The sequence below is a fragment of the Denticeps clupeoides genome, chromosome 1 (genome assembly GCF_900700375.1).
Source record: "Denticeps clupeoides chromosome 1, fDenClu1.1, whole genome shotgun sequence".
NCBI lineage: Eukaryota > Metazoa > Chordata > Actinopteri > Clupeiformes > Denticipitidae > Denticeps > Denticeps clupeoides.
Genome location: NC_041707.1, coordinates 39397989 through 39407856, shown reverse-complemented (window position 1 = coordinate 39407856; position 9868 = coordinate 39397989). Strand labels below are relative to the sequence as shown.

Below are 9868 nucleotides of genomic sequence, written 5' to 3'. Positions count from 1 at the left end.
TCTGCAGCAAACATGCACCTGAAAGAGGTATTACAAATGAGGATGGGTTGCTGCTAGCTGATTAGCATGCTAACTATGTTCAGGTACGAGGAGAGTATCAGGGACCAAGGGATTCCCGTTTGTCACGATGGCTGGACATGGCGAGGAAGGAGGACGCATTCGCACAACATCATGAGACAGGGATTTAACACATAGTAGACAGGACAGGGGAAACATCACCACACAATGACCCGGCGGCGAACAGACACAAACAGGGCAGCTTTATACACTCAAATAATTATACAACAGGTGAACACGATCAGGAAATATTACACAGGACCAAAATGAAACTCCGGACCTGGAGTAACCCCCGCCGGACCGGATCATGACAGCGTTAGATAATAACCATCACTTCTCCTCTTTATGCTTTTTTTTCTCTTAGAAATGCAGTTGTCCTCCCCATTAATCTGTGAACACAGTTGAAGCTGAGTCCTCTGCTGGCCAGAGGAAGCTGGGTAGATGGCCTCTGTGGCGTATCTGTGCCATTACTCTTTTGTTCATGTGGGTTTTCCACTCTATGGTTGATTTTTTTATTTCCTGTTTTCGGTTGGTTCATATGTGGCCGTTTTTGCCGCCCCTCGCTTGTCGTCGCCTGCCCCCTATTTCTTCTCTTATATATACACCATTGTCGTCCCCTCCTTAAAAAAGATCTGCTTTTTTCTGGTTTTCTGTTTCTCGTGCTTTTTTCCCCTATTCTGAATCCCTCCTGTTTAATTTCATCTTTTTATTTGAATAAAAACTTCTGTTCTAATCCGTAAATTGAAAAGTGTATGTTACTTATAATTGTTCTTCTGCACTAGATTGTCAGAAGATGATGTCTCTTTTCCGAATAATTCTGATTGGACACTTATCATGTAAGTGCGGTTTACCGGGATCTTGTCTTCGATGCAGTTGTTCATACAGCGTTATGGTGCGTTTCAGGTGTAATGTCCAGCAGGAGGGTTTACCAGGGGCAGCGGTCGGTCTCCTCTCGTCTGGGTGGCTCTGCTACTCTAACATGCTTCTCAAATGAAGATTCACTGGCTCTCTGGATTTGGCACAAGCAGACGCCTGGACAGCCGATGAAACCTGTTTCAGCGTTCTCTAATCTTGAAGCATTTGAAGACGGGGTAGACAAAGATCATTATGAGGTCCAATCAAGTAAAAAGAGTTTTAATTTGACCATAAAGAACATTGCAGCTGCTGATGAAGGATTGTATTACTGTGGATTGTTCTTCTTGAATCATATTTCATATGGAGATGGAGTCTTTCTCTTTATTATTGGTAAGTTAACCGACCCATAATACTTTTAGTATTTACTATTGTTATTGTTATTATAAATCTAATTTCCTTTCAGACTCTCCCACAGTTCAGGTTCAGCAGCATTATCTACTAGATCCAGCGTCTGAAGGACACGACGTGACTCTAAACTGCACAGTCGTCTCTGGAGGCTGTGCAGGAGAACACAGTGTGTACTGGTTCAGACACGGAACATCAGGATCCCATCCTGGAATCATCTAAACCCATGGAGGCAGTAGTGCTGGGTGTGAGAAGAACTCTGAGGCTGGTTCTTCTACCATCTCCCCAAGAGGAACCTCAGCACCACCGACACTGGAACCTACTACTGTGCCGTGGCGGCGTGTGGACAAATAGCGATCGGCAATGGAACTAAACTGGAAATATCAAGTAAGAAAAATTTATTAATTAAGTAAGACTAATTAGTTTACATTTTGGCTTGGAAAAACATTAATTAATGTTCTTTATTAAAATAGGTTCTAAAGGTTACAGCATGACGTTACGCAATTCCTGCCCTGGTCATTGTCATCATCATCTCTGTAGCAGCAAACATTTTTTTGCTTATGTGGAGAAAGGCAGGTAAAGAAAATAACACTCATTATATCATAATATCATTATATAATCATTTGAAATGCCTCAAAATACCTCAATTAATTTAATTTTGTGCAAATCTGAAAAATTTGTTTCTTGATTTACTCTTTTACAAAGAATATATTCAAGTCCCCACTGAGTCAAGTCCACACGTAAGTTTTCTCTTTTAGACTAAATGTGCTCATTTTTCCATACAGTGAACGTTTTTAATCTCAGTGTCGCTTACAGAGCTCCAGAGGAAAAGGCAGCATCGATTCCACGTTGTACTCTGAGGTCGTGTACCAGCATCTGAAGGGAGTTTACTGACATCACGCTACCTGCATGGGACTCTATTAATACTGCAGCGAGAATAGAATTAAACTCACATGGTCTCTGTGTTGCTTTTGTAGGAATTGTGAGCTTTTTATGGCTTTGAATATAAATGGGATTTATGGAAAGGAAGGTTGAGACAAAAAAAGATGTTAAATTCTATTTGAAGCCAGGATGTTCCACATTTATTTGTCTAGTAAGAAATATATGTTTGTTTACAACTGTATAAAATCATGATTCCTGGATTTTGTGCATGATTTTTGTACATCTTGTCTGGTGAGATTTTATTATCACTTTCCCATGAAATCTGTACCTGAAATAATAATCTGTTTTCAGTAAACCTGACTTCATGTTGTCAAGTTCTGACTGTCAATTTTGCTTTTTCAAATAAAAAAAATACTGGATACAGATATAAAAGAAATGCCCGAACATCACTGGTAAGAAAATACAATGCAGCATAGAGTCCAGTAATTATAGAGTAATAGGCACAGTAGTTCATTGATAATAATGAAAACCATGACTTCTTGTCCAATTTAAATAGTTTGTAGTGAGCCATGGCAGCGGTAGCTGTGGTGGCCTTCATAGGCCACGCTCTCTGGAGGATCCTGCCCCCGAACTATAAAAGATGTTTGCGGGGCCAGTGAGGTCACTTCCTGTAGAGCGGCAGGCAGCAGAGAACATCTTTGTTCCGAGTGAAGCCTGATGGCTTGAAGCTTTTGAACTTGTTAGATTAAATGATTATGAGTTCTGTATATCGTATCTATTTATACTGACTGGACACGTGTACGCTGCTCAGTGATGATCTATATGACTTGATCAGAAAACGTGGAACGGTGTCTGTTTTATCACTAGTATTCACCACTACGTTTTAACGAATGAAAACTAATTTGAAAGGAAGAATAATAACTCGAAGAAAGGAAAGAAGGAAGGAAGAAAAAGAAGGTGAGAAAAAGAATACATTATCGGTTAAAAGTTTCTGTTTGCAAAGACAAGAATGTTCAAGAATATAGTCCTTCAGGATAATTACTGGACCCAAAGGTAGCGAAGTGTACAAGCATGTAGACTTCATGCACCTTGAAGGGACCACTGCAGTGAAAAGCAGAAGAAAGTATAAGAAGGTAACTCATATTAATTTATCAGCTGCTTCTGCCTGGTTCTGGCCCATCACCTTCTCCTGATTGGTAAGGAGTAATTAATTCATCCACAATAGAGATACAAAGATCAGCCATCACATAATGAAGGTGATATATTAGACTTTTTTGTTACAGTGGGTGAGGTATATGAGACATCAACCGTACATTTTGCTGAAAGCCGATCTTCTCAACTTCAGCCAGGTAAAATTGAATTGCTAGACAGCATCTCCTTGTGGATTAGTCCTGGTCTGGAGCAGTCAGGACACACTGTGGAACTAGAGACAGGCTCATGGGTGGCCAAGGCTCATTGATAAATGTGGGGACTGGTGGCTTGGCACCACCATTCCTTCTAGTGGTCTAGTGGAGCCCAGTTCTCAGTGGGTCAGGGTTACTTTAGTTGCAAATGAAGGACGTAATCAATATTAGACATAATGTTATGGATGCTGTGTGTTTGCAGCAATCATCCAAAACTCTCTCAAACATTACAACAAAGTGTTAAATTGATGGATTTGTCTGTACTTGCTTCTTCTCTGATAGCACCGCTTCTGAAGGCCACATGACCTTGATGTATCATCGCCAAGATGACTGCAGAGACCTTAAACATGTTTTCTTCAATAGTGTCACATCCCGGGCGTTAGAGGCGGGACTTCGTGGTAAAATGGACTTATTAAACCTGGCAAGATGGCTGAAAAAGGAATCAGAACATGCAAAAGGTGTGTGTCAATCTGACAGAAAAGGAAACAAACAGAAGGTAAGAAGTCCACATGCACATTAATGCAGCCACCAGGTTCTGTGGCTGCTTTGCTCTTTTTATGAAGCCCTGGTCAGCCGGACTGATCTCAGCTTTGACTGATCAGGGTCCCAAGCAGCGTCCAGCCTTCACACACAGCAAGAGATTAGAAGGTTAATTTCAGTGACCAATGTGCATGAAATGCAGCAGGCAGTGACTAAAAGGAAGATTAAGTGGATTTTTTTATGAAGTTTCAGTATTAACATATTCCCAGCCTGTTTCCCAATTTCATCTACTGTAAAATATAACCCAGACATGTTCTCAATGCTAATTGAAATTTTTTTTTTATTTATTTTTCCCTTAAATAAAAAACCTGATCCGGACAACCCCCTGTCTCATAATTAAAACATATTTAAAGTACAACGAAAAGCTGCTGTAATACATGCATGTAGCACATCATTCTGAGCATTTGCTGTCTGGTGCCCCTCATGGGTGTAGAAGCTGTCTGACCAATCAGGTTGACTTCTTGCTGAGTGTTGGAGATGAAAGTTCAGCCTTTCTGGTTCACAGTCAGACTATCAAGCTCAGCGGCAGAGATGATCTTCCTGGTTGGACTGATTCTGATCTGGCAATCATCATGTAAGTGTGATTTAAATGTAAAGATATTAAATAAAAATATATGTTTTGACAATTTATTCCTGATCAGCACACGGTCTTTACTGCATTTCAGACATCTCGTCTGATACCAGGGTCCATCAGGGGCAGCGTACTGTTTCCTCTCTTCTAGGAGGTTCTGTTACTCTGCCGTGCTACTTCAACTTGAAGTCGCCATTGAGAATGTTTTGGTTCAAACACGTCCCGGGACATGAGATTAAACTTATTGTCTCATCATTCTACAATCGAGTCTCATTTGAAGAAGAAGTCAACAAATCCAAACTGGATGCTGAAACAAGTGACAAGAGCTTTAATTTGACCTTAAAGAGCATTGAAGCTTCTGATGAAGGATCATATCTCTGTGGTGTCAACTGGAACAGCAAGTATTACTTTGGAAATGGAGTCTTCCTCTTTATCAAAGGTCAGTAAAATCTGTAGTAACAGACATTTACTGATCCAGCTTCACTGAAGATCTCCTTCCCCTTTTTTAGACTCCTGCACAGTTCAGGTTCAGCAGCATTATCTTCTAGATCCAGCGTCTGAAGGACACAACGTGACTCTAAACTGCACAGTCGTCTGTGGAGGCTGTGCAGGAGAACACAGTGTGTACTGGTTCAGACACGGAACACCAGGATCCCATCCTGGAATCATCTACACCCATGGAGACAGGAGTGCTGGGTGTGAGAAGAACCCTGAGGCTGGTTCTTCTACCCAGAGCTGCGTCTACCATCTCCCCAAGAGGAACCTCAGCACCACCGACGCTGGAACCTACCACTGTGCCGTGGCGGCATGCGGACAAATAACGATCGGCAATGGAACTAAACTGGAAATATCAAGTAAGAAGTTATAAATGTCTCAATAAATAACATGGAGTGCTGAGATCCATATGGGTAAGTGACATTTTGGGTGATCTAAAGATCAAAAGGATATGAAGAAATCCTTAATTATTTTTCCTTAAGAAAATATTAATAATTTGTCCCTCACGCACGTATGGTTCTCACTTCTTGACATATTCTTTGCATCAATAAATAAAATGAAGCCTTTAAACTAGTAAACGAGTAATCCTGATTCTGTATTATAACAGGTTCTAATGGCAGCGGCGTCACGGCTCTCATCGTTACTGTTATCATCTCGGTCACTGCAAACATCGCTCTTGTGCTTCTGTGGAGAAAAGCCCTGCGAGCAGGTTTACACTTTATCTTATTTTTGGACGATTTGCTTCAAATGTTCTCACACTTCACTAAAGAGAAACAGATTATTAGTAGAATCTGTGATGAACAGACCTGCTGGGTTTTCACTTTTCTCCATTTTATATATATTTTTTAAGATAAAAGTTCAAACACCCACGTGCCCACTGCAACAAACCAGCAAGTAAGTTGTAACACATTTTCCGAGTTCTTGTAAAAGTTGGTACGGTGCTTCAGCTTTGAATGAGGAAGTGAACCTCTTTTTCATCTGTTTTTCAGTGTGGTGACGCAGACTCATTAAATTACGCCGCCCTGAGCTTCACATCTCACAAAAAAGCAAAGGGAAAGAGAAGGAAAAGAGAGGAGCCCGACGTTCTCTACGCACGTGTTGGATGCAGCACCGTGAAATAATAAGAACCTGCTCAGAACACAACGTTACTCAGACTCCACTTTTAGAGAATTTAAAATACCCAAAATGTGGTTTTCCCTTTCTAATAAATGCTTGGCTTGTTAATCTGTTAAATGTTGCATCAGGAACATTTTATTAAGGCTGAGAATTACAGTAATACTGTAAAATCTGTGTACAATTAGCTCTGGAACCTTCTGGAAAAAAACAGCTTTCTGCTCAAAATCTTAAGAACCTCTTTAATATCAATTTGTTAAATGAATCCAGTTTTTAATAAATTTGACCTTCTTGCTCCTGTGCTGGAATCTGTGCACATACTCTAAAATCAGTATAAAACGGGCAGTTGTAAAATATATGTTCGTGATTAGTGTACGTATCACAATCAATAACTGTTATAAGTACAAAAGCTTTCCCTGCAGATACTGTACAGTTTTCATGTAATAATAACTTAACACACATATATAGCGTGGTATTTACAGTTTCATTCCATACACTTAACAACGCAGTATACAGCAATTTTTGCAAATGATTGCTGTTAGGCTCTTTACTATCCTTATGTGGCAAGCTTTTATGTTCAAAATGGAGTTTGTGCACGGCAATCATTTCAGTTGGGACAGATGCCTTATATTTAGAGCCTGGTGGGTGGAGTCAACAGACCTGCACACCCACTCTGGTTTACTAAACCGCCTATGTACACTAATCTGTGTTTAACTACCATGTAACACACAGCTGAACATGCAACTACTAACATCCAACCCGCTAATTTACTTTCCCTTTTAGTCTAGCACTTGCAGTGCACGCAAAACACGCTGGTACTATTATTACGGTAGTGCATTGAATAAATTATGCATGAATGATATTTTAAGGATTGTAAAATTCCAAATGGTAATATAACTGGTATAAAACTGTTTACCAAATTAACGTTTTTTGAGTAAGTTATACAATATAATACGTGTAAATAATTTAAGGTTTTGTTACTGTAGATTGTTTTAGATTCTTTTACTGCATGTGCAACAGCCTCATTCTGTAAGTAATATGTAGACTTACCATTTAGCAAATAACGGTAATTTCACGACCGGTGCGGGGAAGGAAGGATTTGAACCGGCAACTTTCTGATTGCGGGTTTGCTTCATTAATTGCTAGGCTACCACTGCTCCTTATGGTACTCACGAAGGACACAGAACATCGGGATAACCTGACCCGGAGCACCAGGCTCAGTCCGGGCCATAACAAGAAATGTTTGCAGTGGTTCAGAACATGTTTTTACTGCACAAGAGGTTATCGATGCACAGATTAATTTTTTTTTCATTGTGTTTTCACCATCACATAGAAGTGAAACAAATCTAATAATAAAATAAAAAAGGCCAATAGCCATTAAAATACCTTTCAAGTACAATTGTAGTGAAGTGATTGTCACTGTGATACAAGCTGTCACGTTGGCGAGCTAACAAGGGAAGAAAGTGTAGAGACGGAACATCCTGGAAACAATGATTTATTTAAACAATAAAGAAACACGGCGCGATGGCTGAAAACAGGGGAAATAAAAAGGGGAGAACTGAAACTACCCCGCAGGCGTGTGACGATTGCCAAAACTCAATACACGACACACATAAATGTTAGGGTGCACAAACAGCTCAACAGCGCCTTTTAACTGCACCCTGATTGGGCATAGATGATGTCTTCAGCTACAGCCAATCCTGGTGGACTCGGTCCCTCCAACCTACACACAACGTCCCTGGTGCCAGTGTAGGAGCTTCTCCAGACCAACCGGCCAGTCCCTTCTGCATCTGTTGGGACAAGCAGGCCCTCTTCCTACCTGTCCCAGCTGGGTACTCATGCCTTCCAGGGGGCTATGTGGCGGTCCGCCCCTCTGGAGGCGGATGCAGGCCCATGCCTGGCCCGCCCTACCTAACCGGCTACCGGAGGACCCAGGTCCGTCGCTTCCCCACCCACACTCCCCTCAGGAGGACCCACTGACCTGAACTGCACCCCCTCAAAGGCGGTTCCTTGGGGCTCATCCACCTCATCCAGGACCAGCGCAGTCGGGTCAGGAACTTCCTCCCTGGGGTTCGACTCCGCTGCTGGGTCACCATCTGGTTGACACAAAGAGGTGAAGTGGGGGCAACATATGGACACAAGAGACACGCACACACACACAGACAGAGACAGAGAGAAGACAGGGTCATCTGGTTCCCTCTATTGGCTCTCCGGGACCTCCTCAGGGGGCACAGCCAGGATCACGGGAGGTGCGACCCTCTCACCGCTCGCCAGCGCTGGGTCTTCTTGCACAGGATCCTGATAGGAAATGGGTGTGGTGGTGGGACAGGGTTCAATCGAACTTCGCCATCATTCTCTCCAGGAAGTCCTGAATACGCATTCTGTCTGTCTCTCCCCGCTGTCTCTGCGCCCCATGCTGACCCAATCAGACACGTGAGGATGATGGTGACCTTGTCCGCATCTGAGAGGGAGGAAGACCAGCAAAGTACACGCAACATGATGTTAAAAAGGGCGGCATCGCCGTCTTCCTCCTCGCTGTCCGGGTCCGACATGGGTCATCACGGACCTTGCGACGATCGCGGACAGGCGCAGTGGGCGGAGCCATCCCAGGCCCCGATTGCCCACCAATACACGTCATAATTGCTCTCGTCCTCGTCCGTGTCCTCCCACCACCGGAAGTGACGTGGGTCCCCGACGGACCTTGTGACGATTGTGGACGGGCATGATGGGTGGAGCCATCCCAGCACCGACTGCCAAACTCGCGTCTCTGTCACTCTCGTTGACGTCCAGGTCTTACCAGTCCACCTTCCTCTTTAGAGAATATTTAGATTAACTTGTAACCTTCTTATTGTCTGATTTAAGTATAGAAACTACAACATAGTTGGGGGTCCTAATGAACCAGAATTGATGGTAACCGATGGTAACGTGAAAGCACTTTGTAAGTCGCTCTGGATAAAGGCGTCTGCCAAATGCCTTAAATGTAAATGAAATATTGATATTATATATTTATGTTGCCTGTGTGGTTCATCTTGGTTTTAAATACATCAAAACTGATTAACCAGTTATCAGCCCAGTCTCGTCTCCAGGTAATGTTGTGTCATGCCGCTCGGGGTAACGGAAGAGACACGGTATCGCAACATCATGAATGACGAATGGTTTTAATAAATGAATATTAAGATGGCTCAATGGCCAGAAACACACATGAACAAAACTAAAGACACACAGTATAACATACAATGCATGACATGGGGTGTGGGAGAGACAATTATATGAAGGATTAAAGGCAAAATCTGGGGGTGATTAGGAACGAGCACAAATGTGAATGGGCAGCATCAAGTTATCTTAATCTCAACAACAAAGCTTTCGTTCAAATATATAATGGTCCTAGAATTGTGCCCTGAGATACCCTACTAAGCACACATGGCTATCAGGAAATTGATTACATGTTAACTCCCTGTTGCTTTCTGTCTGATAACCAGTATTACAAACCATAACCACTGGTTCAAATTTAAACAAGATGAATTATTGTGGGACAACATTAAATGTA

General features: G+C 42.2%; 1 long non-coding RNA gene across 1 annotated transcript; it reads left to right on the top strand.

The window, feature by feature from the left end:
* The first annotated feature begins 1574 nt into the window (after positions 1-1574).
* Positions 1575-2342, top strand: LOC114794202 (uncharacterized). The gene is made up of 4 exons (XR_003750319.1): positions 1575-1704; positions 1791-1893; positions 2023-2057; positions 2134-2342. It is a non-coding gene; the product is annotated as an uncharacterized LOC114794202 (long non-coding RNA).
* The last annotated feature ends 7526 nt before the right edge of the window (positions 2343-9868 follow it).